We start from the raw sequence: 26752 nt of genomic DNA, 5'->3' as shown, positions 1-26752 counted from the left end.
CTATGTACAAGTATTGCAGACAATCCGCACTTGGGATGGGCGCCCAGCATCCACTACGGACTATGAGAAAGAGAAAATAAGAATTTACTTACCGATAATTCTAACGTCCTAAGTGGATGCTGGGGACTCCGTAAGGACCATGGGGATTATACCAAAGCTCCCAAACGGGCGGGAGAGTGCGGATGACTCTGCAGCACCAAATGAGAGAACTCCAGGTCCTCTCCAGCCAGGATATCAATTTTGTAGAATTTTACAAACGTATTTGCTCCTGACCAAGTAGCTGCTCGGCAAAGTTGTAAAGCCGAGACCCCTCGGGCAGCCGCCCAAGATGAGCCCACCTTCCTTGTGGAGTGGGCATTTACAGATTTTTGGCTGTGGCAGGCCTGCCACAGAATGTGCAAGCTGAATTGTACTACAAATCCAACGAGCAATAGTCTGCTTAGAAGCAGGAGCACCCAGCTTGTTGGGTGCATACAGGATAAACAGCGAGTCAGATTTCCTGACTCCAGCCGTCCTGGAAACATATTTTCAGGGCACTGACAACGTCTAGCAACTTGGAGGCCTCCAAGTCCCTAGTAGCCGCAGGCACCACAAATAGGTTGGTTCAGGTGAAACGCTGAAACCACCTTGGGGAGAAACTGAGGACGAGTCCTCAATTCCGCCCTGTCCGAATGGAAAATCAGATAAGGGCTTTTTCAGGATAAAGCCGCAAATTCTGACACGCGCCTGGCCCAGGCCAGGGCCAACAGCATGACCACTTTTCATGTGAGATATTTTAACTCCACAGATTTAAGTGGTTCAAACCAATGTGACTTTTGGAACCCAAAACTACATTGAGATCCCAAAATGCCACTGGAGGCACAAAAGGAGGCTGTATATGCAGTACCCCTTTTACAAACGTCTGAACTTCAGGGACTGAAGCTAGTTCTTTTTGGAAGAAAATTGACAGGGCCGAAATTTGAACGTTAATGGACCCCAATTTCAGGCCCATAGACACTCCTGTTTGCAGGAAATGTAGGAATCGACCAAGTTGAATTTCCTCCATCGGGCCTTACTGGCCTCGCACCACGCAACATATTTTCGCCAATTGCGGTGATAATGTTTTTGCGGTTACATCCTTCCTGGCTTTGATCAGGATAGGGATGACTTCATCCGGAATGCCTTTTTTCCTTCAGGATCCGGCGTTCAACCGCCATGCCGTCAACCGCAGCCGCGGTAAGTCTTGGAACAGACAGGGTCCTTGCTGGAGCAGGTCCCTTCTTAGAGGTAGAGGCCACGGATCCTCCGTGAGCATCTCTTGAAGTTCCGGTTACCAAGTCCTTCTTAGCCAATCCGGAACCACGAATATAGTGCTTACTCCTCTCCATCTTATCAATCTCAGTACCTTGGGTATGAGAGGCAGAGGAGGGAACACATACCCTGACTGGTACACCCACGGTGTTACCAGAGCGTCTACAGCTTATTGCCTGAGGGTCCCTGGACCTGGCGCAATACCTGTCGAGTTTTTAATCATGTGGAAGACTTCTGGGTGAAGTCCCCACTCTCCCGGGTGGAGGTCGTGCTGAGGAAGTCTGCTTCCCAGTTGTCCACTCCCGGAATGAATACTGCTGACAGTGCTATCACATGATTTTCCGCCCAGCGAAGAATCCTTGCAGCTTCTGTCATTGCCCTCCTGCTTCTTGTGCCACCCTGTCCGTTTACGTGGGTGACTGCCGTGATGTTGTCCGACTGGATCAACACCGGCTGACCTTGAAGCAGAGGTCTTGCTAAGCTTAGAGCATTGTAAATGTCCCTTAGCTTCAGGATATTTATGTGAAGTGATGTCTCCAGGCTTGACCATAAGCCCTGGATATTCCTTCCCTGTGTGACTGCTCCCCAGCCTCGCAGGCTGGCATCCGTGGTCACCAGGACCCAGTCCTGAATGCCTAATCTGCGGCCCTCTAGAAGATGAGCACTCTGCAACCACCACAGGAGGGACACCCTTGTCCTTGGTGACAGGGTTATCCGCTGATGCATCTGAAGATGCGACCCGGACCATTTGTCCAGCAGGTCCCACTGGAAAGTTCTTGCGTGGAATCTGCCGAATGGGATTGCTTCGTAGGAAGCCACCATTTTACCCAGAACCCTTGTGCATTGATGCACTGAGACTTGGCTCGGTTTTAGGAGGTTCCTGACTAGCTCGGATAACTCCCTGGCTTTCTCCTCCGGGAGAAACACCTTTTTCTGGACTGTGTCCAGGATCATCCCAACGAACAGAAGATACGTCGTCGGAACCAGGTGCGATTTTGGAATATTGAGAATCCAATCGTGCTGCCGCAACACTACCTGAGATAGTGCTACACCGACCTCCAACTGTTCCCTGGATCTTACCCTTATCAGGGAATTGTCCAAGTAAGGGATAACTAAAATTCACTTCCTTCGAAGGAATATCATCATTTCGGCCATTACCTTGGTAAAGATCCGGGGTGCCGTGGACCATCCATACGGCAGCGTCTGAACGGATAGTGACAGTTCTGTACCATAAACCTGAGGTACCCTTGGTGAGAAGGGTAAATTTTGACATGAAGGTAAGCATCCTTGATGTCCCGAGACATCATGTAGTCCCCTTCTTCCAGGTTCGCAATCACTGCTCTGAGTGACTCAATCTTGAATTTGAACCTCTGTATGTAAGTGTTCAAAGATTTTAGCTTTAGAATCGGTCTCACCGAGCCGTCCGGCTTCGGTACCACAACAGTGTGGAATAATACCCCGTTCCCTGTTGCAGGAGGGGTATCTTGATTATCACCTGCTGGGAATACAGCTTGTGAATGGCTTCCAAAACTGTCTCCCTGTCAGAAGGAGACATCGGTAAAGCCGACTTTAGGAAACGGCGAGGGGGAGACGTCTCGAATTCTAATTTGTACCCCTGAGATATCACCTGAAGGATCCAGGGGTCTACTTGAGAGTGAGCACACTGCGCGCTGAAATTCATTGAGACGGGCCCCCCACCGTGCCTGATTCTGCTTGTAAAGCCCCAGCGTAAACTGAGGGCTTGGCAGAGGCGGGAGAGGGTTTCTGTTCCTGGGAACTGGCTGATTTCTGCAGCCTTTTTCCTCTCCCTCTGTCACGGGGCAGAAATGAGGAACCTTTTGTCCGCTTGCCCACGAAAAGACTGCGCCTGATAATACGGCGTCTTCTCATGTTGAGAGGCGACCTGGGGTACAAACGTGGAATTCCCAGCTGTTGCCGTGGCCACCAGGTCTGAAAGACCGACCCCAAATAACTCCTCCCCTTAATAAAGCAATACTTTCAAATGCCGTTTGGAATACGCATCACCTGACCACTGACGTGTCCATAACCCTCTACTGGTAGAAATGGACAACGCGCTTAGACTTTATGCCAGTCGGCAAATATTCCGCTGTGCATCACGCATATATAGAAATGCATCTATTAAATGCTCTATAGGCAAAAATATACTGTCCCTATCTAGGGTATCAATATTTTCAGTCAGGGAATCCGACCACGCCAACCCAGCACTGCACATCCAGGCTGAGGCGATTGCTGGTCGCAGTATAACACCAGTATGTGTGTAAATACCTTTTAGGATACCCTCCTGCTTTCTATCAGCAGGATCCTTAAGGGCGGCCATCTCAGGCGAAGGTAGAGCCCTTACAAGCGTGTGAGTGCTTTATCCACCCTAGGGGGTGTTTCCCAACGCACCCTAACCTCTGGCGGGAAAGGATATAATGCCAATAACATTTTAGAAATTATCAGTTGTTATCGGGGGAAACCCACGCATCATCACACACCTCATTTAATTTCTCAGATTCAGGAAAACTACAGGTAGTTTTTCCTCACCGAACATAATACCCCTTTTTTGGTGGTACTCGTATTATCAGAAATGTATAAAACATTTTTCATTGCCTCAATCATGTAACGTGTGGCCCTACTGGAAGTCACATTCGTCTCTTCACCGTCGACACTGGAGTCAGTATCCGTGTCGGCGTCTATATCTGCCATCTGAGGTAACGGGCGCTTTAGAGCCCCTGACGGCCTATGAGACGTCTGGACAGGCACAAGCTGAGTAGCCGGCTGTCTCATGTCAACAACTGTCTTTTATACAGAGCTGACACTGTCACATAATTCCTTCCAACAGTTCATCCACTCAGGTGTCGACCCCCTAGGGGGTGACATCACTATTACAGGCAATCTGCTCCGTCTCCACATCATTTTTCTCCTCATACATGTCGACACAAAAGTACCGACATACAGCACACACACAGGGAATGCTCTGATAGAGGACAGGACCCCACTAGCCCTTTGGGGAGACAGAGGGAGAGTTTGCCAGCACACACCAGAGCGCGCTATATATATATATATATATATATATATATATATATATATATATATATATATATATATATATATATATATATATATATATATATGGATAACCTTATATAAGTGTTTTTCCCCTTATAGCTGCTGTATAGTTAATACTGCGCCTAATTAGTGCCCCCCTCTCTTTTTTAACCCTTTCTGTAGTGTAGTGACTGCAGGGGAGAGCCAGGGAGCTTCCCTCCAACGGAGCTGTGAGGGAAAATGGCGCCAGTGTGCTGTAGCCTAAGAAGCCCAATCCACTCTGCACGCAGGTGAGTTCGCTTCTTCTCCCCTTAGTCCCTCGATGCAGTGAGCCTGTTGCCAGCAGGTCTCACTGAAAATAAAAAACCTAAACTAAAACTTTCACTAAGAAGCTCAGGAGAGCCCCTAGTGTGCACCCTTCTCGTTCGGGCACAAAAATCTAACTGAGGCTTGGAGGGGGGTCATGGGGGGGAGGAGCCAGTGCACACCAGATAGTCCTAAAGCTTTCTTTAGATGTGCCCAGTCTCCTGCGGAGCCGCTATTCCCCATGGTCCTTACGGAGTCCCCAGCATCCACTTAGGACGTTAGAGAAATAGATTTACCGGTGAGTAAAATCTTATTTTCTCTGACGTCCTAGTGGATGCTGGGAACTCCGAAAGGACCATGGGGATTATACCAAAGCTCCCAAACGGGCGGGAGAGTGCGGATGACTCTGCAGCACCGAATGAGAGAACTCCAGGTCCTCCTCAGCCAGGGTATCAATTTTGTAGAATTTTGCAAACGTGTTTGCCCCTGTCCAAGTTGCAGCTCGGCAAAGTTGGAAAGCCGAGACCCCTCGGGCAGCTGCCCAAGATGAGCCCACCTTCCATGTGGAATGGGCTTTTACAGATTTTGGCTGCGGTAGTCCAGCCGCAGAATGCGCCAGCTGAATTGTGCTACAAATCCAGCGAGCAATAGTCTGCTTAGAAGCAGGAGCACCCAGTTTGTTGGGTGCATACAGGATAAACAGCGAGTCAGTTCTCCTGACTCCAGCCGTCCTGGAAACATAATTTTTCAAGGCCCTGACTACGTCCAGTAACTTGGAATCCTCCAAGTCCCTAGTAGCCGCAGGCACTACAATAGGTTGGTTCAAGTGAAAAGCTGATACCACCTTAGGGAGAAACTGGGGACGAGTCCTCAATTCTGCCCTATCCATATGGAAAATCAGATAAGGACTTTTATATGACAAAGCCGCCAATTCTGATACACGCCTGGCCGAAGCCAAGGCCAATAACATGACCACTTTCCACGTGAGATATTTTAGATCCACGGTTTTTAGTGGCTCACACCAATGTGATTTTAAGAAACTCAACACCACGTTGAGAACCCAAGGTGCCACTGGAGGCACAACCGGGGGCTGAATATGCAGCACTCCTTTTACAATGTCTGAACTTCAGGTACTGAAGCTAGTTCTTTCTGGAAGAAAAATCGACATAGCCGAGATCTGTACCTTAATGGAGCCTAATTTTAGGCCCATAGACACTCCTGCTTGTAGGAATGCCGAAATCGACCTAGTTGAAATTCCTCTGTTGGGGCCTTTTTTGGCCTCACACCAAGCAACATATTTCCGCCATATGCAGTGATAATGTTTTGCAGTTACATCTTTCCTGGCTTGAATCGGCGTAGGAATGACTTCCTCCGGAATGCCCTTTTCCTTTAGGATCCGGCGTTCAACCGCCATGCCGTCAAAACGTAGCCGCGGTAAGTCTTGGAACAGACAGGGCCCCTGCTGCCGCAAGTCCTGTCTGAGCGGCAGAGGCCATGGGTCCTCATATAATTTCTTGAAGTTCTGGGTACCAAGCTCTTCTTGGCCAATCCGGAACCACGAGTATCGTTCTTACTCCTCGCCTTCCTATTATTCTCAGTACCTTTGGTATGAGAGGCAGAGGGGGGAACACATAAACCGACTGGTACACCCACTGTGTTACCAGAGCGTCCACAGCTATCGCCTGAGGGTCCCTTGACCTGGCGCAATATCTTTTATAGCTTTTTGTTGAGGCGGGACGCCATCATGTCCACCTGTGGCCTTTCCCAATGGTGTACAATCCTTTGGAAGACTTCTGGATGAAGTCCCCACTCTCCCTGGTGGAGGTCGTGTCTGCTGAGAAGATCTGCTTCCCAGTCGTCCACTCCGGGAATGAACACTGCTGAGTGCTAACACATGATTTTCCGCCCATCGGAGAATCCTTGTGGCTTCTGCCATCGCCATCCTGCTTCTTGTGCCGCCTTGTTGGTTTACATGGGCGACTGCCGTGATGTTGTCTGATTGGATCAGTACCGGCTGGTTTTGAAGCAGAGGCCTTGCCTGACTCAGGGCATTGTAAATGGCCCTCAGTTCCAGAATATTTATGTGTAGGGAAGTCACCTGACTTGACCAAAGTACCTGGAAGTTTCTTCCCTGTGTGACTGCCCCCCAGCCTCAAAGGCTGGCATCCATGGTCACTAGGACCTAGTCCTGTATGCCGAACCTGCGGCCCTCTTGAAGATGGGCACTCTGCAGCCACCACAGTAGAGATAACCCTGTCTTCAAGGACCAGGGTATCAGCCGATGCATCTGAAGATGTGATCCGGACCACTTGTCCAACAGGTCCCACTGAAAAGTTCTTGCATGGAACCTGCCGAATGGGATTGCTTCGTAGGAAGCTACCATTTTTCCCAGGACTCGCGTGCAATGATGCACCGATACCCGTTTTGGCTTCAGGAGGTCTCTGACTAGAGATGACAGCTCCTTGGCTTTCTCCTCCGGGAGAAACACTTCTTTCTGGTCTGTGTCCAGAACCATCCCCAGGAACAGTAGACGTGTCGTAGGAACCAGCTGTGACTTTGGACTGTTTAGAATCCAACCGTGCTGTTGTAGCACTTTCCAAAATAGTGCTACCCCGACTAGCAACTGCTCCTTGGACCTCGCCCTTATAAGGAGATTGTCCAAGTACGGGATAATTAAAACTCCCTTTTTTTCGAAGGAGTATCATCATTTCGGCCATTACCTTGGTAACCACCCTCGGTGCCATGTACAGTCCAAACGGCAGTGTCTGGACTTGGTAATGGTAATCCTGTACCACAAATCTGAGGTACTCCTGGCGAGGATGGTAAATGGGGACATGCAGGTAAGCATCCTTGATGTCCCGGGATCCCATGTAATCCCCCTCGTCCAGGCTTGCAATAACCGCCCTGAGCGATTCCATCTTGAACTTGAATTTTTTTATGTATGTGTTCAAGGATTTTAAATATAAAATGGGTCACACCGAACCATGCGGTTTCGGTACCCCAAACCGTGTGGAATAGTAACCCCGTCCTTGTTGAAGTAGGGGCACCTTGAGTATTACCTGCTTGGAATACAGCTTATTAATTGCCTCTAGCGCAGCCTCCCTGCCTGAGGGAGTTGTCGGCAAGGCATATTTGAGGAAACGGCGGGGGGGGGGGGGGGGGGGGGGGGGGAGACAACTCGAATTCCAGCTTGTACCCCTGAAATACTACTTGAATGAAACAGGGATCCACCTGTGAGCGAGCCCACTGATCGCTGAAATTGTTGAGACGGCCCCCCACCGTACCTGGCTACACCTGTGGAGCCCCCGCGTCATGCTGTGGACTCAGAGGAGGCGAGAGAAGAATTTTGATTCTGGGAACAGGCTGACTGGTGCAGCTTTTTCCCTCTTCCCATGTCTCTGTACAGAAAGGAAGCGCCTTTGACCCGCTTGCTTTTCTGAAGCCGAAAGGACTGTACCTGATAATACAGTGCTTTCTTAGCCTGTGAGGAAACCCGAGGTAAAAATATTTCTTCCCAGCTGTTGCTGTGGATACGAGTTCCCAGAGACCATCCCCAAATAATTCCTCACCCTTATAAGGCAGAATCTCTATGCGCCTTTTAAAGTCAGCATCACCTGTCCAGTGACAGGTCTCTAATACCCTCCTGACAGAATGGACATTACATTCATTTTGGATGCCAGCCGGCAAAATATCCCTCTGTGCATCCCTCATATATAAGACGACGTCTTTAATATGTTCTCATGTTTGACAGGGTCACCGACCACGCTGCAGCAGCACGATCTGCAGGTCTCAGTCTAGTACCTGAGTGTGTAAATACAGACTTCAGGATAGCCTCCTGCTTTTTATCAACAGGTACCTTCAAAGTGGCCGTTCCTAAAACAGCAGTGCCACCTTTTTTGACAACCGTGTGAGCGCCTTATCCACCCTAGGGGATATCTCCCAGCGTAACTTATCCTCTGGCGGGAAAGGGTACGCCATCAGTAACTTTTTAGAAATTACCAGTTTCTTATCGGGGGGAACCCACGCTTTTCACACACTTCATTCATTCATCTGATGGGGGAACAAAACACTGCCTGCTTTTTCTCCCCAACATAAAAACCCATTTTTAGAGGGTTAATGTCAGAAATGTGTAACACATTTTTCATTGCCGGGATCAAGTCACGGATGTTCCTAGTGGATTGTGTATATATGTCTCAACCTTGTCGACACTGGAGTCAGACTCCATGTCGACATCTGTGTCTGCCATCTGAGTGAGCGGGCGTTTTTGAGCCCCTGATGGCCTTTGAGACGCCTGGGCAGGCACGGACTGAGAAGCCGGCTGTCCCACAGCTGTTACGTCATCCACCCTTTTATGTAAGGAGTTGACACTGTCGGTTAATACCTTTCACCTAACCATCCACTCTGGTGTCTGCCCCACAGGGGGCGACATCACATTTATCGGCATCTGCTCCGTCACCATATAAGCCTCCTCATTCAACATGTCGACAGCCGTACCGACACACCGCACACACACAGGGAATGCTCTGACTGAGGACAGGACCCCACAAAGCCCTTTGGGGAGACAGAGAGAGAGTATGCCAGCACACACCAGAGCGCTATATAATGTGGGGATTAACACTATAACTGAGTGAAATTTCCCCAATAGCTGCTTGTATATATAATATTGCGCCTAAATTTAGTGCCCCCCCCCCCCCCCCCCCCCTCTTTTTAACCCTTTGAGCCTGAAAACTACAGGGGAGAGCCTGGGGAGCTTTCTTCCAGCTGCACTGTGAAGAGAAAATGGCGCCAGTGTGTCTGAGGGAGATAGCTCCGCCCCTTTTTTGCTGACTTTTCTCCCGCTTTTTTCTGGATTCTGGCAGGGGTATTTACCACATATATAGCCTCTGGAGCTATATATTGTGGTATTTTTGCCAGCCAAGGTGTTTTTATTGCTGCTCAGGGCGCCCCCCCCCCCAAGCGCCCTGCACCCTCAGTGACCGGAGTGTGAAGTGTGTATGAGGAGCAATGGCGCACAGCTGCAGTGCTGTGCGCTACCTTGGTGAAGACTGATGTCTTCTGCTGACGATTTTCCGGACCTCTTCTTGCTTCTGGCTCTGTAAGGGGGACGGCGGCGCGGCTCCGGGACCGAACACCAAGGCTGGGCCTGCGGTCGATCCCTCTGGAGCTAATGGTGTCCAGTAGCCTAAGAAGCCCAAGCTGGCTGCAAGCAGGTTCGCTTCTTCTCCCCTTAGTCCCTCGCTGCAGTGAGCCTGTTGCCAGCAGGTCTCACTGAAAATAAAAAACCTAATTCTATACTTTCTTTCTAGAAGCTCAGGAGAGCCCCTAGTGTGCATCCAACCTCGGCCGGGCACAAAATCTAACTGAGGCTTGGAGGAGGGTCATAGTGGGAGGAGCCAGTGCACACCAGGTGACCTAAAGCTTTCTTTAGTTGTGCCCAGTCTCCTGCGGAGCCGCTATTCCCCATGGTCCTTTCGGAGTTCCCAGCATCCACTAGGACGTCAGAGAAACACAAATACCTTTATAAAATGCAGCCCACAGTAGTTTTTTTTTTTTTTTAATGTCCCACCCTCGGGCCACAGCTGGGAGGCTCCTCTCACTACTGCTCTGCTTAGCACACACAAAGCATCTAGTCACAAGTGACAGAGGTGGCATGCCAGCAGCTCAGAGTGCTGGACGTGCCCGCTCAGTGACTCGTGATCGCGGCTCTGACCCTTCATATAGGCCATGCCCCCTTTCTGGGCGCACGTACCAAGGTCCCTCTTTGTACTTTTAATAATTTGGGAGGGGGGGGGGGGGGGGGCAGGTTTATACAGTAAGCTGCCTAGCAATCTATGCCTCACCCGTAACTCTTAATGCTCTCTCCTGTGCAGCAGGGCTCAAGCTGATGACATCATCAAGGAACACAAAGAACAGCCAATCAGCACATTTATATGAATGCAGGGTTGAACACTTTAGAGTGCACATTGACTCGGATCCAATCCGTGTATAATACTGCTTTTATACAGAGTTGAAATGCAGGGTTACACGATCCAGGATATTCAAAAGTGGTGCTTTTAGACCGCACATCGACCCAGGTTGAGCCGCAATATCCCAGGATATATTTGCAGTGTGAAAGCAGTGGCATAATGAGCAATAACCACATGTAAGGTAATGGGCCACTTACAGTAACAGTCTGCAGATATAGAAGGGGCTTTCTAATGGAGCAGAGCTGCTTTGGTTCACTTGTGTTTGCAAATTCTGTAGGCTGAGCGATGACCATGTTATGCTGGGTACACACTGGCAGATACATTTGCCAATCAGCCACTATATATTTTGCTGCTCTGCAGGTGTGTATAAGCAATATGTCTGCATTACATTTTTCACAGATTTCATCTGCTGTACAGCACACCAGATGGACAACGTATCTGCAGCTATATTGGTGCTCATTTCTGTGTGTATGAACCACCATCAGCATATATAGCTGCCAGTGTGTACCCAGCTTAAGGCCCTACGGTACAGAGCACTGATCATGCTGTGATCAGTGCTCTGTAACCACCACTACAACATTGATGTGGCCAGCACAAGCCCAGCTGATTTACCTTCCGAGAGAGCAATTATACCCGGTGAAGAGTCACCATGGAACAAATAGCTGCCTGCTTACAGACGCACAGCATGACGCGCATTTACAAACCTACCAGCTATTGAATAATCATTGGTTTACCATTTAGTCAAGTGTTTAATTGCACACGCAGAGGATGACAACATACCTGCTCACTGTTGGGGCTGCGAAGTGTACAAAGCCGGGTGACGGATCCCTAGAAGCAGCGAGTCGCGGATGTGCTGTTAGCACATGCACCGGCAGCTGCAGATAAAATGAAGTGAACCCAGCGCGCCAAGCTCCAGCAGCTGGTTCCGACGCGCGCTCAGAATGTCGCGCCAAACATCCCGATTGGACGTGGCTCTAAGTCCAGCCTCGCTCTGATTGGCTGACTACAAGCTGGCGGGAGTTACTCTTTCTGGGTAAAAACGTCATCCTACGAGCCGCTGCTGCTCCTCCCCCTTGTGTCGTAACTCCTCCCCCTTACGGAAAAGGTCCCTTTTAGCCTTAGCCCACTAGATTCTAGCATCTACCCATTCCAAATGCTGGTGGCTCTGATTCAAAAGTACGAGTCGCATACCTCCCAACATGACTCTCTCCAGGAGGGACACAATGCTCTGCTTCTGGACTTCTCTTAATGTATGATTGCCCTCACCTGTGTTGAACAGGTTAATGGATAAGAAAGGTGTTTCAGCACAGGTGAGGGCAATCATAAATTAAGAGGGAAGTCCAGAAGCAGCGTATTCTGTCCCTCCTGGAAAGGGTCATGTTAGGAGGTATGGAGTCACACCCAGTGCAGCGCATACCCCCCAACATTTTACATATGAAAAACGGTGCAAATTATGAAAGGGGGCGTGGCCACACGTAAAAGGGGCATGATCACATCCCCTTTCCTATACTTTCATTGTTAATTTGGAAAGTCAAAAATCAATACAAATAGTGTGAGGTTTATGGGAACAAAGGCGCCGGATGGCGCCGGAGAGGGGTAAGGGGGAGGGGCGGCAGGTGGCCCGCGGGCCAGCGGCACGAAGGAAAGGGGGGGGCGGGCAAGTGTGCCCGTCCCCTCTTTCACACCTGAAGTCACTGGTAGCCAGTAGGAGGTGGGGGGGCCGGCCGGACAGCGGGCGGCTTAAATAGGAAGGCGGGGGGAGGAGGCGGCCACTGAGATAGAGCAGAGATCAGAGTGGGATCTCTGAGCGCGGCTACGATCGGCAGCAGCGGCGGCCAGCGAGGACGAGAGCAGCGGCGGCCAGCGAGGGCGAGAGCAGCGGCGGCCAACGAGGGGGAGAGCAGCGGAGGGCACCTGCAGCGACGACCAGGCGGCGGGTCCGATTCGGAGGCAGCGGCAGGGGAGACGGAGATACACGGAGCACAGGCCGGGTAAGCGACTTCCGGTCACATCCGGTCGCGCGGCGGCTCCGGAGTCTGGGCGCATCGCGGGGGGCCGAGGTGGTACATTCACCATTCACCGGATAAGGACACCAGTAATAACAGCACCCCAGGGCAGCTGCACAGCACACATTGCCCCCCTGCAAAAGCACAAAAGAAAGCAGCATGGAGGGGCCAGCGGAGACGGGGGTCAGAAGGAGGAGCATACCCCACAGGTTCAGGGAGGAGACCGAGGACAGCGCAGGGTTACACTTTAACCCTGCAGGGGGGGAAGGAGCAAGTCAGCAGCAGCAGCAGCACAGGGATAATGAGGCAGGAGCTCCCCCTGGCGGCAGGAAAGGAAGAGGACGGCTGCATGAGCAGAAGAGAAGAAAAAGCAGCTCCAATCCCACAGCTAGGGCTGCGAAGAGGAAGAAGCAGCCGGCAGCAGCGACCACCAGCGAGCAGCAATACGGGGTGAGTGACCTGCCGCCTATTTACGAGGATATCCCTGCGGCAGCGGAGTCAGACGGACCCGACTCCGGGGGAGAGGGGCGGAAGGTTTGGGGCAAAGTTTTGAGCAACGCCAACCCCATCTCACCCGCCACACAACCACAAACCCCAGCCCGTAGATGGGAGAAAGGAGAAGCAGGATACGAGGGCGGGCCATCATCAGGCGGCCGGGACGCTTGGGTGCAGCAGGCTTCCACCCAGCTGTTCAGGGAGATGTCACAGCTTCCGGCGGCGGGGCAAATGGGCGGGGGGCGGCAGGACACCGCGCATCGTCACAGCAGGGAGAGGCATTACAAGGGGCATGGAAGCAGGGAGTCATCTTATGGCCGGAGATCCCCGCGTTACCACTCGCCACCGCCCAGCTCCCGACATCAGCACAGCCACCATCTTGCAGCACGCAGGTCATCACCGGTTAGGAGTTACAGCCGACACGCATCACCGCCGGCGGCATACATCAACTCACGGCACGGATGTCGAGGGTGCAGCTGCAGCAGGCAAGAAGACAGGCAGGAGCAGCGTTATCAGTTGATGGGAGGAGGGCAGCGATCAGCGCAGCACAGCAGCCAGCATGGCACCCCGGCAAGACAAGGCGACAGGGAGGCAGTACACAGGAACGTGCAAGTCTTCACCACGCCAGCAAGATCAACGCACGGGAGCAATATGGCGGTCCACGGTACCATCACGCCACGAGAGCAGCAGCCGGCATACACGCAGCGGTCAGGAGGCGCGGAATTCCATCGCAGAGAGAGCGTCACGGGCTACGCTACGGCCAGCGATGCCCCAGCAGTCAACACGGTCCAAGTGGCCACCACACCGAAAGCAGCATCCTGCGCGATGACCAGCGCGGACGGTCCAGCAAGGGAATCTTCACACGGGATGGGTGAGACTAATGTTGATATGAACAGTTTGTGCAATATTATCGTGTCCCCAGATATATCGCAAGATGTTAGTAATGTTATGGTGAAGTTCACGGGGGTGGTTGGCAATGGCGGAGCAGGTCAGGCGAGGGAGCAGGGGGATAGCGCAACGGATTCAGAGGAGGACGAGGCATGCAGAGTATTGAGGGAGCAGCTAAAGTTAGCCAGAGCGACTTGTAAGAAAAAGAAAGGGCTTACCCCCGGGACAGATGCGGTTAGGGAGCGGATGGGGCAGGGGCAGCAGGACACGGCTAAGAGATTTTTGCAGACAGGGTCCGCAGTGGGTTGCGAGTTTAGCGCAGTGGCAGGACACCTACCAAAACAAACCAGAAAGGAGATTGAAAAAGGGGTTTTTGTGGATATATGTTCATTGACAGAGAAGGGCTTGAGCGACAAAGAAAAGGCAAAACCGAAAGGGGGTGCACAAGCCGATAGCTACAAGACTATTGAGAACTGGCTGAGCGGAATGTTCGCCTACTCCGGCTGTTACATAGAAGCGTACCCCGAGGTAGCGATGAGCATGTTAAAATATACGGATTTTATATACTCCGTGTACAAAGAGCAAGGGGGATCAGTATGGCTGAGATACGACGAGAGATTCAGAGCGAAGGCGGAGGGCGGTAAGCCCATCGACTTCGGAGTTAGGGACCTCGACGCGTGGCTCAAGGCATTAGCAAGCGGTATAGCGGAGAAGGCTGCACCGGCACAAGCAGCCGGCGCGGGGAGGCCTAGCACGCAGAAACATGACCTCAAATGTTGGGCGTTCAACGAATCGCAGTGCACCCGCACGCAGTGCAAGTTCAAGCACGCATGTTCCTTTTGCAACGCAAGCCACGCCGCAAAGGATTGCTATAGGAAGAGGGCTAATCACCCAAGAAAGCTACCCGCGGCGGCAGGGGCTGGAAAAAGCAGTTAGCCCAGTGAACTTAAGCAGGATCCTGGGGTGGCTAGCCAGGTATCCCAAGCAGCAGGAAGCCAAATTGCTGCGGGACGGTTTTAGGGAGGGCTTTAGGATACCGATAATAAGAGAGGTCCCGCCCACAGAAAAAATAAGAAACCTGAAATCCGTCAAGGAGCAACCGGGGGTGGTACGTGAGAAGATCGCAAAGGAGCTAGAGTTAGGGAGAATGGCGGGGCCATTCGCAGTCCCACCATTACAGGATTTGATAGTGTCACCTTTGGGACTGGTCCCAAAAAAGGCACCGGGGAAGTTCAGGCTCATTCAGCACCTGTCTTAACCCGAGGGAGGGTCAGTAAATGACGCACTGGACAAAGAGCAATGTTCAGTGCAGTATCAATCCTTTGACCAGGCGGTCAAGATGGTTAGGGCACAAGGGAGAGGAGCTCTCATGGCAAAGCTAGATATCGAGTCGGCTTTCAGACTGCTCCCCTTGCACCCAGAGAGCTTCGGGCTGATGGGTTTAAGTTTTGACGGGGTTTTCTTTGTGGACAAATGCCTGCCAATGGGTTGCGCCATTTCATGCGCTTTCTTCGAGGCATTTAGTTCGTTTCTGCAATGGTGTTTGCAGGAACGCGCTGGGGCAAGGGCCATAGCGCATTATCTAGACGATTTCTTGGTGGCGGGCCCACCAGAGTCGGAGCAGTGCAGCCACCTTTTGCACGAGCTACAGGGTATGCTGGAAGAGTTCAGTGTACCCATCGCGGCGGAGAAAACCGAAGGTCCGACGGAGGTTATATCCTATTTAGGCATCGAAATAGACACGGTGAGGCAGGAGTGCAGACTCCCAACAGAGAAGGTGGTAAAGTTGGTCAGGGAAGTGAGCGACTGCGCAAAGGCCAAGAAGGTCACGTTGGGGCAGTTGCAGTCATTACTGGGGAGCATAAATTTTGCTTGCAGGGTGATTCCAATGGGCAGAATCTTCAAGAGGCGGCTGGAACAAGCCACAGCGGGCATGGCAGCAAAGCACCACTTCATACGTATCGCCAGGGAGCTTAGGGAGGACCTGCGGGTGTGGGAGGAGTTCCTCCTACATTTCAACGGCGTGCAAATCTGGCCCAAGGAAGTAGCGTCAAACCGTGCGCTGCAGTTATTTACAGACGCAGCAGGAGCTACGGGGTTTGGGGCATACTTGCAGGGCGATGGTGCGCCCAGCGATGGCCACCAGAATGGGAGACCGCGGGGATCACCAAGAACTTAGCGGCATTGGAGTTGTTCCCAATAGTCGTGGCAGTGGATATATGGGGAAAAGTGCTGGCAAACAGGCAGATCCAATTCTGGTGCGACAACATGGGGGTGGTGCAAGCCGTGAACAACCAGCGGGCATCATCGCCGCCAGTAGTCAGGTTGCTTAGGAGGTTGGTGGCAGCATGTTTGCACCACAACATAACATTCAAAGCTAGACACGTGCCAGGGGAGAAGAACGTAATAGCGGACGCATTGTCCAGGCAGAAGTGGGAAGTTTTTAGGGCCGCAGCGCCAGGAGCAAGCGAAGTAGGTTTAACATGCCCCTCCTATCTCTGGCAGATAGTCGATCAGAACTAGACAACTTGGTGGAGCGGTCCCTGGCACCAAAGACCTGGAAGGCCTACAAGGCCGCATGGAAAAAAAGGCGGCAGTTCCAGGGGGCTGGGGATATTGAATCCAAGCCTCCACAGCAACAATTGTTGGCGTTCTTGGACAAGCTCAGAAGGGAGCAGACTTCCAGGGCCAGAGCAAACACGATGCTAGCAGGGGTATCCTTTTTCCAGAAACTGGCAGGCGAAAGGGACGAGACGAAGAGTTTCATAGTACGCACGATAATGAAGGGCTGGGCAAGGGCGGAGGTTAAGAAACCGGACGCTAGAGAACCAATCACAATCGAAAGGCTGAGGAAACTGATAGAAGTGGTCCCAAGCGTCTGCCGCGAACAGAGCGAGGCGAGGTTGTTTACAACGGCGTTTATTATGGCGTTTAGTGGGGCATTCAGGGTTAGTGAGTTGGTAGCGCAGTCCAAAACAGCAAAGGAAACGGGGCTGCAGCGCAGTAGCGTTACCATAGCGGAGGACACAGTATTGTGTAAAATACGGAGATCAAAGACAGACCAGAACGGAAAGGGAAAATGGGTGCAGCTACGCAGGCACGCCGACGCTACGGTCTGCCCGGTAAGGGCGGTCGAAGCCTTTAGGGTAGGCCACGTCAGCCGCTAACGAAGGGTGCGCGATGGAAGAGATCAAAGCATTAGGCAGGTGGGGGTCCAACAGCTACAGGCGCTACATTAGACCCCTCAATGACGAAACAGAAAAGATCTAACTATCATATTCCCCCCCCCTCTCCCACACAGCCCCATCCGCAAGAAAAAAGGAGGCGAGGCAGATATGGATCGTCGGTCACTCATACGTCCACTGGGCGGCAGCAAGGGCCGCCGGGAGTTCTTATGGAAGGCAGTTGGGGCTAGCGGAGAAGGAGGGGAATGTACGCTGGTTCGGGGAGAGAGGGATGAGGTGGCACGGCTTGAGGGGCACCTTGTTATCCGGGGAAGATGCGGCAAGCAGCCCCGACACCATAGTATTACACCTGGGGGGTAACGATTTGGGCGACATGAAATCCCTAGACTTGATCAGGACAATACGGGCCGATCTAGAATGGGTAAAAGAGCGATGGCCGGGCGTAGAGCTAATATGGTCTAACATCATTCCCAGGCTAGCTTGGCGCGGAGCACGGAAAGGGGCAGGAGTGGAGAGGGCCAGGAAAAGGGTCAACGCGGCCGTGGGCAAGTGCGTGGCAGCGCTAGGGGGACGGGTCATACGGCATAAGGACATCAGCCAAAAGATCGGGGGCATGTATAGGAGTGACGGGGTCCATTTGTCGGACATTGGGATTGACCTTTTCAATAATGCGCTTCAGGAAGCACTGGAGGCCGGGGGTCAGTAGCTGGTTGCAGGGTGGGGGCTTCGGGTCTCGGGGGGGCAGCCGAGATCCTCGTGTGGCGGGAAGAAGCGGTGCGCAAGGCATGGCGAACGGGGGGAGCCAGCTGAGGTTGGCAGATTCACCCTCGGTGAACGGGCGCACGCTCGGCTCCAGCTTTGGACGGTTGGGCCAGTGAGCTGCGTGCCAGGCGAGCGTGATATGCGCCAGGAGGGCTGGTTCCCCAGGGGCGTTGCCGCGGTGCCTACAGGGTAGGCAGGGCACGCCCCCAGGTAATCAGGAGGGGTCAGGGACCCATTGGCGCCTTGCCCACCACTTCTGTCCGTGCCCTGCAACCTTGTACGGTAACATGGAATAAGGTAATGGAAATAAACTGTGGCCAGTAATTCGATCCAAAAGAAATGTGTCAGACTCTTATTTAAAGGGGAGCTTATTAGCTTATGCGAGCGGTAACAAAGGGGGACGCCGTGGGTCGACCTCTCCCCCTTATGGGAACAAAGGCGCCGGATGGCGCCGGAGAGGGGTAAGGGGGAGGGGCGGCAGGTGGCCCGCGGGCCAGCGGCACGAAGGAAAGGGGGGGCGGGCAAGTGTGCCCGTCCCCTCTTTCACACCTGAAGTCACTGGTAGCCAGTAGGAGGTGGGGGGGCCGGCCGGACAGCGGGCGGCTTAAATAGGAAGGCGGGGGGAGGAGGCGGCCACTGAGGGAGAGCAGAGATCAGAGTGGGACCCACCCACCCACCCATTAAAGCGAGCCGCTAGCGGGCAGCACGCTCACCTCTCTTTTGGGTTTGCAGTAGGTACCCCCTTTTCTGATTGTGTCACTGTAGGTAAAGATACGGGGGCAGGTATACAAATTTAAAAAAAGCGTATATATGTACTTATGCTTACAGTTCAGAGTTTTATTGTATAAATCGTTGCAAGTTATAATATGGTTGTATGTTTAATGTGTTAAGGAATTAAATGCAGGAAATATGTATGTCACAGTCAGCGGGCGGCGGGAAGAAGCGGTGCGCAAGGCATGGCGAACGGGGGGAGCCAGCTGAGGTTGGCAGATTCACCCTCGGTGAACGGGCGCACGCTCGGCTCCAGCTTTGGACGGTTGGGCCAGTGAGCTGCGAGCCAGGCGAGCGTGATATGCGCCAGGAGGGCTGGTTCCCCAGGGGCGTTGCCGCGGTGCCTACAGGGTAGGCAGGGCACGCCCCCAGGTAATCAGGAGGGGTCAGGGACCCATTGGCGCCTTGCCCACCACTTCTGTCCGTGCCCTGCAACCTTGTAAGGTAACATGGAATAAGGTAATGGAAATAAACTGTGGCCAGTAATTCGATCCAAAAGAAATGTGTCAGACTCTTATTTAAAGGGGAGCTTATTAGCTTATGCGAGCGGTAACAAAGGGGGACGCCGTGGGTCGACCTCTCCCCCTTATGTGTTACTTCTCGTCCCTCCCCCTCTTCCCTGATCATAGTAGCCACGCTCCTGCACACAGTTATGTTGGAGAATAGTACACACAGCCGCCTGACATGGTGTACTGTGCAGCTAAGGCAGCCAGGGAATAGAGAACAGCTATGAGGGTAGTTCAATAAGTAAATTATCAAGATGTCTCACATGGACAACATTCTCTCTTTCATTCCAATTTCCTGCAAGGCCAGAGCAGGTAGACCACTGTCCTCCCTCATGACCATTAGACTGCACCTCATATCAGTCATACTGCATACCTCCCAACATGACCCTCTCCAGGAGGGACACAAGGCTCAGCTTCCAGACTTTTCTCCTAATTTATGTTTGACGGTACCTGTGTTGAACAGGTTAATGAATAAGAAAGGTGTTTCAGCACCGGTGATGGCAATGATAAATTAAGAGATAAGTCCAGAGGCAGAGCTTTGTATTCCTCCTGGAAAGGGTCACGTTGGGAGGTACTGTATGATACTGTAGGGTGGAATTCAATTGTTTTGCTTGCCTGATCTCCTGTCTAAAGTGACAGGAGATCGCAGGGCGCAACTTAATTGTTTAATTTCACGCTGATCGCACACATTAGTGTTGGGTTTAGCAGCGTAAAGCAGTTAAACCCTATCAAAGTACTGGACGCGATCCGAACAAGTGCTGTTTGGCTGCCCAAACGGGTCACTTCCTATGCATTTTAGCTCACCACCCCTCAGGGGTGCAAGCTGAAATGCAGACGCCAGCAACCATCGCGCCCGAGCAAAGCTACAATTGAATAGCTCAGTTTGGGCGCTTTCTAATGGCTGCCAGCGAACAAACATTTGAATTTCACCTATACTATCGGGTGTAAGATTGCTGGGCTGGCGCAAACATGGTCAAACATTAAGGTGTGTAGTGTGATTCAATTTCTGCATCTAAAAGGCACATCAGCAGCTGAAATTCATTGCCAACTTGTCAAGGTGTGTGGTGCTAACGTCATGCCACAGAAAATAGGATTTTAATTACCCACCGGTAAATCCTTTTCTCGTAGTCCGTAGAGGATGCTGGGGTCCACATTAGTACCATGGGTATAGACGGGTCCACTAGGAACCACTGGCACTTTAAGAGTTTGAGAGTGTGGGCTAGCTCCTCCCTCTATGTCCCTCCTACCAGACTCAGTATAGGAACTGTGCCCGAGGAGATGGACAACTTCGAGAGAAGGATTTTACAGAGATAGCGGGGAGATTCACACCAACTCACACATACAAGGCAAACCAAGCTAACGAGCTTGAAAAAAAAAAAAAAAACAGCAACGGCTAAACAAGAATACTTAACCAAGTAACAAAGCAGTACTGAACCAAGAACAAAGCAGTACTGAACCAAGTAACAAAGCAGTACTGAACCAAGAACAAAGCAGTACTGAACCAAGAACAAAGCAGTACTGAACCAAGAGCAAAGCAGTACTGAACCAAGAACAAAGCAGTACTGAACCAAGAACAAAGCAGTACTGAACCAAGTAAACACTGCAGGATAAAGCGCTGGGCAGGTGCCCAGCACCTTCTATGGACTACGAGAAAAGGATTTACCGGTATGTAATTAAAATCCTATTTTCACTTACGTCCTAGAGGATGCTGGGGTCCACATTAGGACCATGGGAATGTACCAAAGCACCCAGAATGGGAGGGAAAGCGCGGAGGCTCCTGCAGAACTGATTGACCAAACTTAAGGTCCTCAGAGGCCAAAGTATCGAAACCTGTTAAACTTAGCAAACATATTCGACCCAGACCAAGTAGCCGCTCAGCAAAGCTGTAAAGCCGAGACACCCCGGGCAGCCGCACAGGAAGAACCCACCTTACAAGTAGAGTGGGCCTTAACAGATTTTGGACACAGCAGTCCTGCCGTAGAATATGCATGCTACATAGTGAACCTGATCCAGCGAGAGATCGTCTGCTTCAAAGCAGGACACCCAATTTTCTTGGGATCATACAGGACAAACAGAGAGTCCGATTTTCTGTGACGAGCAGTTCTCTTCACATAGATTTTTAGAGCCGATACAACCTTCGGAAGGAACTGCTGACATGTCCGAAGCTCACCTCTATCTTCATGGAAGATCAAATAGGGGCTTTTACAAGACAAAGCCCCCAACTCCGACACACGTCAAGCAGAAGCTAAAGCCAACAAAGTGACCGCCTTCCACGTGAGAAACTTGACTTCATCCTCCTGTAGAGGCTAGAACCAATCCGATTGGAGGAACTGTAACACCATGTTAAGATCCCAGGGCGCCGTAGGCGGCACAAAGGGAGGCTGGATGTGCAGAACCCCTTTCAAAAAAGTCTGAACCTCAGGAAGGGAAGCCAGCTGTTTCTGGAAGAAAATGGATAAGGCCGAAATCTGGACCTTTACGGATCCTAACCTCAGGCCCATATCCACACCTGCTTGCAGGAAGAGGAGAAACCATCCTAGTTGAAACTCCACCGTAGGAAACTTCTTGGATTCACACCAAGACACATACTTTTTCCAAATGTGATGGTAATATTTAGACATTAGTCCTTTCCTAGCCTGTATCAGGGTAGGAATGACTTTGTTCAGAATGCCCTTCCGAGCTAATATCTGGCGTTCAACCTCCATGCCATCAAACGTAGTCGCGGTAAGTCTTGATAAGCGAACGGCCCCTGTTGTAACAGGTCCTCCCAAAGAGGAAGAGGCCTCGGATCTTCCAACAGTAGATCCAAAAGATCTGCGTACCAAGCCCTTCTTGGCCAGTCCAGGGCAATGAGGATTGCCTGAACTTTTGTTCTCCTTATGAGCTTTAGAAGCCTTGGGATGAGTGGAAGTGGAGGAAACAAGTACACGTACTGGGACACCCACGGAGTTACCAGGGCATCCACCGCCACTGCTTGCAGGTCTCTCGACCTGGAGCAATACCTCTGAAGCTTCTTGTTGAGGTGGGAGGCCATCATGTTGATTTGAGGAACCCCCCAAAGATTTGTCACCTCTGTGAACACTTCCGGATGGAGTCCCCACTCTCCTGCATGGAGATAGTGTCTGCTGAGGAAGTCCGCTTCCAAGTTGTTTACTCCCGGAATGAAGATTGCCGATAGCACCACCACGTGCTTTTCTGCCCAAAGGATGATCCTCATTACCTCTGACATTGCAGCTCTGCTCTTCGTTCCGCCCTGTCGGTTTATGTAGGCCACCGTCGTTACATTGTCCAACTGCACTTGAATGGCTTGATCTCGCAGAAGATGAGCCGCTTGGAGAAGTCCATTGTAGACGGCTCTTCGTTCCAGAATGTTTATTGGAAGACTGGATTCCAGGCTTGACCACCTTCCTTGGAAGGTTTCCCCTTGAGTGACTGCGCCCCAGCCCCGGAGACTTGCATCCGTGGTTAGAAGGACCCAGTCCTGAATCCGGAACCTACGGCCCTCCAGAAGGCGAGTCCTTTGCAGCCACCAGAGGAGTGAAATCCTGGCTTTTGGCAACAGACGTATCCTCTGGTGCATGTGCAGGTGAGAACTCGGCCACTTGTCTAGGAGATCTAGTTGGAATGACCGAGCATGAAACCTGCCATACTGTAGAGCCTCGTAGGAGGCAACCATCTTCCCCAGAAGACGAATGCACCGATGAACAGATACCCGGGTTGGCTTCAGGACATCCCAGACCATTGTTTGAATCACCAACGCTTTCTCCTCCGGCAGAAACACCCTCTGCACTTCTGTGTCGAGGATCATCCCCAGAAAAGACAACCTCCTTGTCGGCTCCAAATGTGATTTTGGAAGGTTCAGGATCCAACCGTGTTCCTTGAGCAGATGAGTCGTGAAAACAATGGACTGTAACAACGTCTCCCTGGATGATGCCTTTTTCAGCAGAACGTCCAGATATGGGATTATGTTCACCCTGTCTGCGGAGGAGAACCATCATCTCTGCCATCACCTTGGTGAACACCCTCAGTGCTGTGGAGAGACCAAATGGCAGTGCCTGAAATTGATAGTGACTGTCTAACAGTGCAAATCTGAGATAAGCCTAGTGTGGCGGCCAAATTGGAATGTGCAGGTACGCATCCATGATATCCAGGGATACCAGAAGCTCTCCCTCCTCCAGACCTGAAATCACTGCTCTGAGAGACTCCATTTTGAATTTGAACACCCTCAAGTAAGGGTTCAGCGATTTCAAGTTCAAAATTGGTCTGACCAAACCATCTGGTTTCGTTACCACGAAAAGGTTTGCATAATAACCCTTGTTTTGCATATGAGGTGGAACTGGGATTATGACCTGTGACTTTTCCAATTTTAGGATGGCTTCCTGTAGGATAGCCCTGTCTGTCAGCAAAGCTGGCAAGCCTGATTTGAAGAATCGGTGAGGCGGGAGTTCTTGAAACTCCAGTCTGTACCTCTGGGACACAATATCCAGTACCCAGGGATCCAGGCCGGACGACACCCAGACGTGTCTGAAACGTCTGAGTCTCGCACCCACCAGCACCTCCTCCAGGCTGTGTGGTCCACCGTCATGCTGAGGATTTTGAGGAACCAGAAGCAGGTTTCTGGTCCTGGGAGCCTGCGGGTGCAGGCTTTTTGGATTTTGCACAACCACCTCTAAAGAAAGTGGTAGGAGGCTTGAACTTATTTGCCTTAGCGGTCCGAAAGGACTGTGACACCGCTGAAGAAAAAGGTTTCTTCGTTGGAGTAGCAGAAGGAAGGAAAGGTGACTTACCCACGGTTGCCGTGGAAATTCACGCATCCAATGCTTCCCCAAATAGAGCCTGACCTGTGTAGGGTAGGTTCTCCACACTTCTCCGGGATTCCGCGTCTGCAGACCATTGGCGTAGCCAGAGTCCCCTGCGAGCGGAGACCGACATGGAAGTTATCCGTGCAGTCAGCGTATCCAGGTCCTTCATGGATTCCACCATGAACCCCGCAGAATCCTGTATGTTACGTAAAAACAATTCAATGTCACTTCTATCCATTGTATCTAAATCCTCTAGTAATGTGCCTGACCACTTTACTTTGGTTTAGAAATCCATGCACATACAATAGTGGGCCTTAACGCCACTCCTGAAGCAGTGTATATGGATTTAAGCGTAGCGTCAATCTTACGATCAGCCGGTTCTTTAAACGCGGTAGATTCAGGGACAGGTAAAACCACCTTTTTAGACAGTCTGGAGACAGATGCGTCAACTATGGGTGGGTTCTCCCATTTTTTCCTATCCTCCTCAGGGAAGGGAAAAGCAACCAGAACCCTTTTTGGGATCTGGAATTTTTTCTCTGGGTTTTCCCAGGATTTTTCAAATATAGCGTTTAATTCTTTAGATGCAGGGAAGGTTAGCGAGGCTTTCTTATTGTCAGTGAAGTAAGCCTCCTCAACCTGCTCAGGTGGCGTGTAATTAATGTTTAACACATCTCTAATGGCCTCAGTCATGAGCTGCACCCCCTTTGCAAGGGATGCCACCCCCCACAGCGCGTCCCCATCACCGTATGCTGTATCAGAGTCAGAATCCGTGTCATCTTGCATAATCTGGGCAAGTGCATGTTTCTGTGGGAACATGCTATATGATTTTGCAGGAATAGGAACAGAACCTGACCAAACTGCCAAAGAGTTCTTTAACACCTGAGCTCCAGTCTCAGTATGATCTACCCTGGTAGAGATCTGAGAGATCATTCCCTTAATAGAGGTCAACCACTCAGGCTCATTAATAGGGATCTGAGACAAGATATTACATTCCTGTGTACATGGAATGGATTCCTCCTGAGAGGAAACATCCTCTGCAGCATATGACACAGAGGGGGGTCATTCCGAGTTGATCGCTAGCTGCCGCTGTGTGCTGCGTAGCGCTCAGTGAAAAAAACAGCTAATCTGCGCATGCATATGCACCGCACCGCACTTTGTACGGGTACAAAGTCCTTTGTGGTTTTGCACTGGTTCCAGCGATGATAGATTGCAAGGAGATTGACATGAAGTGGGTGTTTCTGGGTGGCAACTGACCATTTTCAGGGAGTGTTTGTTAAAATGCAGGCGTGGCTGAAAAAACGCAGGTGTGGCTGGGCGTTTGCTGGGCGGGTGTGTGATGTCAAAAGCCATCCCTCCGTCGTTAGAATCAACGCACACGAAGAGTAACTACAGGGCTGGTCTTCTTTTGCACAAAAAGATTTAGCAGGTGCTCTGCTGCACAAGCGTTCGCACTTCTGCAAAGCGAAAATACACTCCCCAGTGGGTGGCGACAGTGCGTTTGCACGGCTGCTAAAAATTGCTAGCGAGCGATCAACTCGGAATGACCCCCATAGTCCCTAGACATGGCTATGTGAGACAACAAACCACACACACACACAGGGAAATGTCAGACAGTTTCCCCCTGAATATGCCACAGAGATTGGAGCCAACCCACACACAGCGCTTACTAAGGTAATAATAATAATGTGACTACCTAGCGCTTACTGTGTACCTTAATAGACTACCCAGTATTTACACAGCCTCCCCCCCCTTCTACAACCCCCTGGTACTGCACAGGATAGCTGGAGTTGCTTGGAGGGACAGCGTCTCTGTAGAGGATCTGCAGGCAGGAAAATGGCGCTGATCGCTGCTGGGGCCACTCTGAGGAGAAGTTCCGCCCCCTGAACATGGCACTGCTTCCCGCTCTTCATTTTTTATACTGGCCTGAGGTGTTGTGCTGGCAATGGAACTGAGGTCCCTGACAGGCTTGCTGACCAGTGTAGGGCATCGGCGCTGGCTCAGGGCACCCCTCACAGCGCTGCACTATGTACCGCTGAGCCTCCGGAGCGCAGTTAATACTGCACTCCCACCCTGTTGCCGACATCTTCACACCGGCTCCCCGCTTGCTGAGGGGGCCGGTTACTCACTCGCCACCGGAATCTTCTGGCTGTGTTAGGAGGTGGCGGCAGTGCTGCGGGAGTGAATGGTCGCCTGGGGCGGCTAACGATCATCACCCTCAGGAGCTCAGTGTCCTGTCAGCGGAGATAGTGTCTCAAAACCCCTCAGGGCAGACACTACTCCCCTCCTAAGTCCCACGAAGCAGGGAGGCTGTTGCCAGCAGCCTCCCTGTGCCTAACTAAAGAAACTCTAGGAGCTCCCCTATCTGTGACCGGCTCCTCCGGGCACATTTTCTAAACTGAGTCTGGTAGGAGGGGCACAGAGGGAGGAGCCAGCCCACACTCTCAAACTCTTAAAGTGCCAGTGGCTCCTAGTGGACCCGTCTATACCCATGGTACTAATGTGGACCCCATCATCCTCTAGGACGTAAGAAAAACAGGTTTGGTACACTGCCTGTGGTGGGTGTGCGTGGCCGGCTGGATCGCTGCTTATCTTGAACGTCTGTCCTGCATTATCAAAGGCAGTGCATCAAACCAGGATCCGTGGCATGACAACATCACCATACACCTCAACAAGTTGGCGATGAATTTCAGCTGCTCATATACCCTTTAGGGGGACATTTACTAA

At 51.5% G+C, this 26752-nt stretch overlaps 1 protein-coding gene and 1 long non-coding RNA gene across 3 annotated transcripts in view; one reads left to right on the top strand and one right to left on the bottom strand.

Moving 5' to 3' along the window:
* Nucleotides 1-26752, bottom strand: part of CDC6 (cell division cycle 6) — a 103416-nt gene that overhangs the window by 47902 nt on the left and 28762 nt on the right. Inside the window, exon 1 of one of the 2 annotated variants that reach the window (XM_063959780.1) lies at nt 11394-11596. The exons of the other annotated variant lie outside the window; for it this stretch is intronic. The gene's annotated coding sequence lies outside the window, so the exon portion shown is untranslated. Of the gene's footprint in view, nt 1-11393; nt 11597-26752 lie in introns of those variants that run through there. 2 annotated transcript variants of the gene reach the window in all.
* LOC135055563 (uncharacterized) overlaps nt 1-26752 on the top strand; it is a 224165-nt gene that overhangs the window by 176881 nt on the left and 20532 nt on the right. The window lies entirely within an intron of this gene.

Source organism: Pseudophryne corroboree, chromosome 3 (assembly GCF_028390025.1).
Source record: "Pseudophryne corroboree isolate aPseCor3 chromosome 3, aPseCor3.hap2, whole genome shotgun sequence".
Taxonomy (NCBI): domain Eukaryota; kingdom Metazoa; phylum Chordata; class Amphibia; order Anura; family Myobatrachidae; genus Pseudophryne; species Pseudophryne corroboree.
Note: the sequence above shows the minus strand (reverse complement) of the source record. Positions and strands in the feature narration are given on the sequence as shown.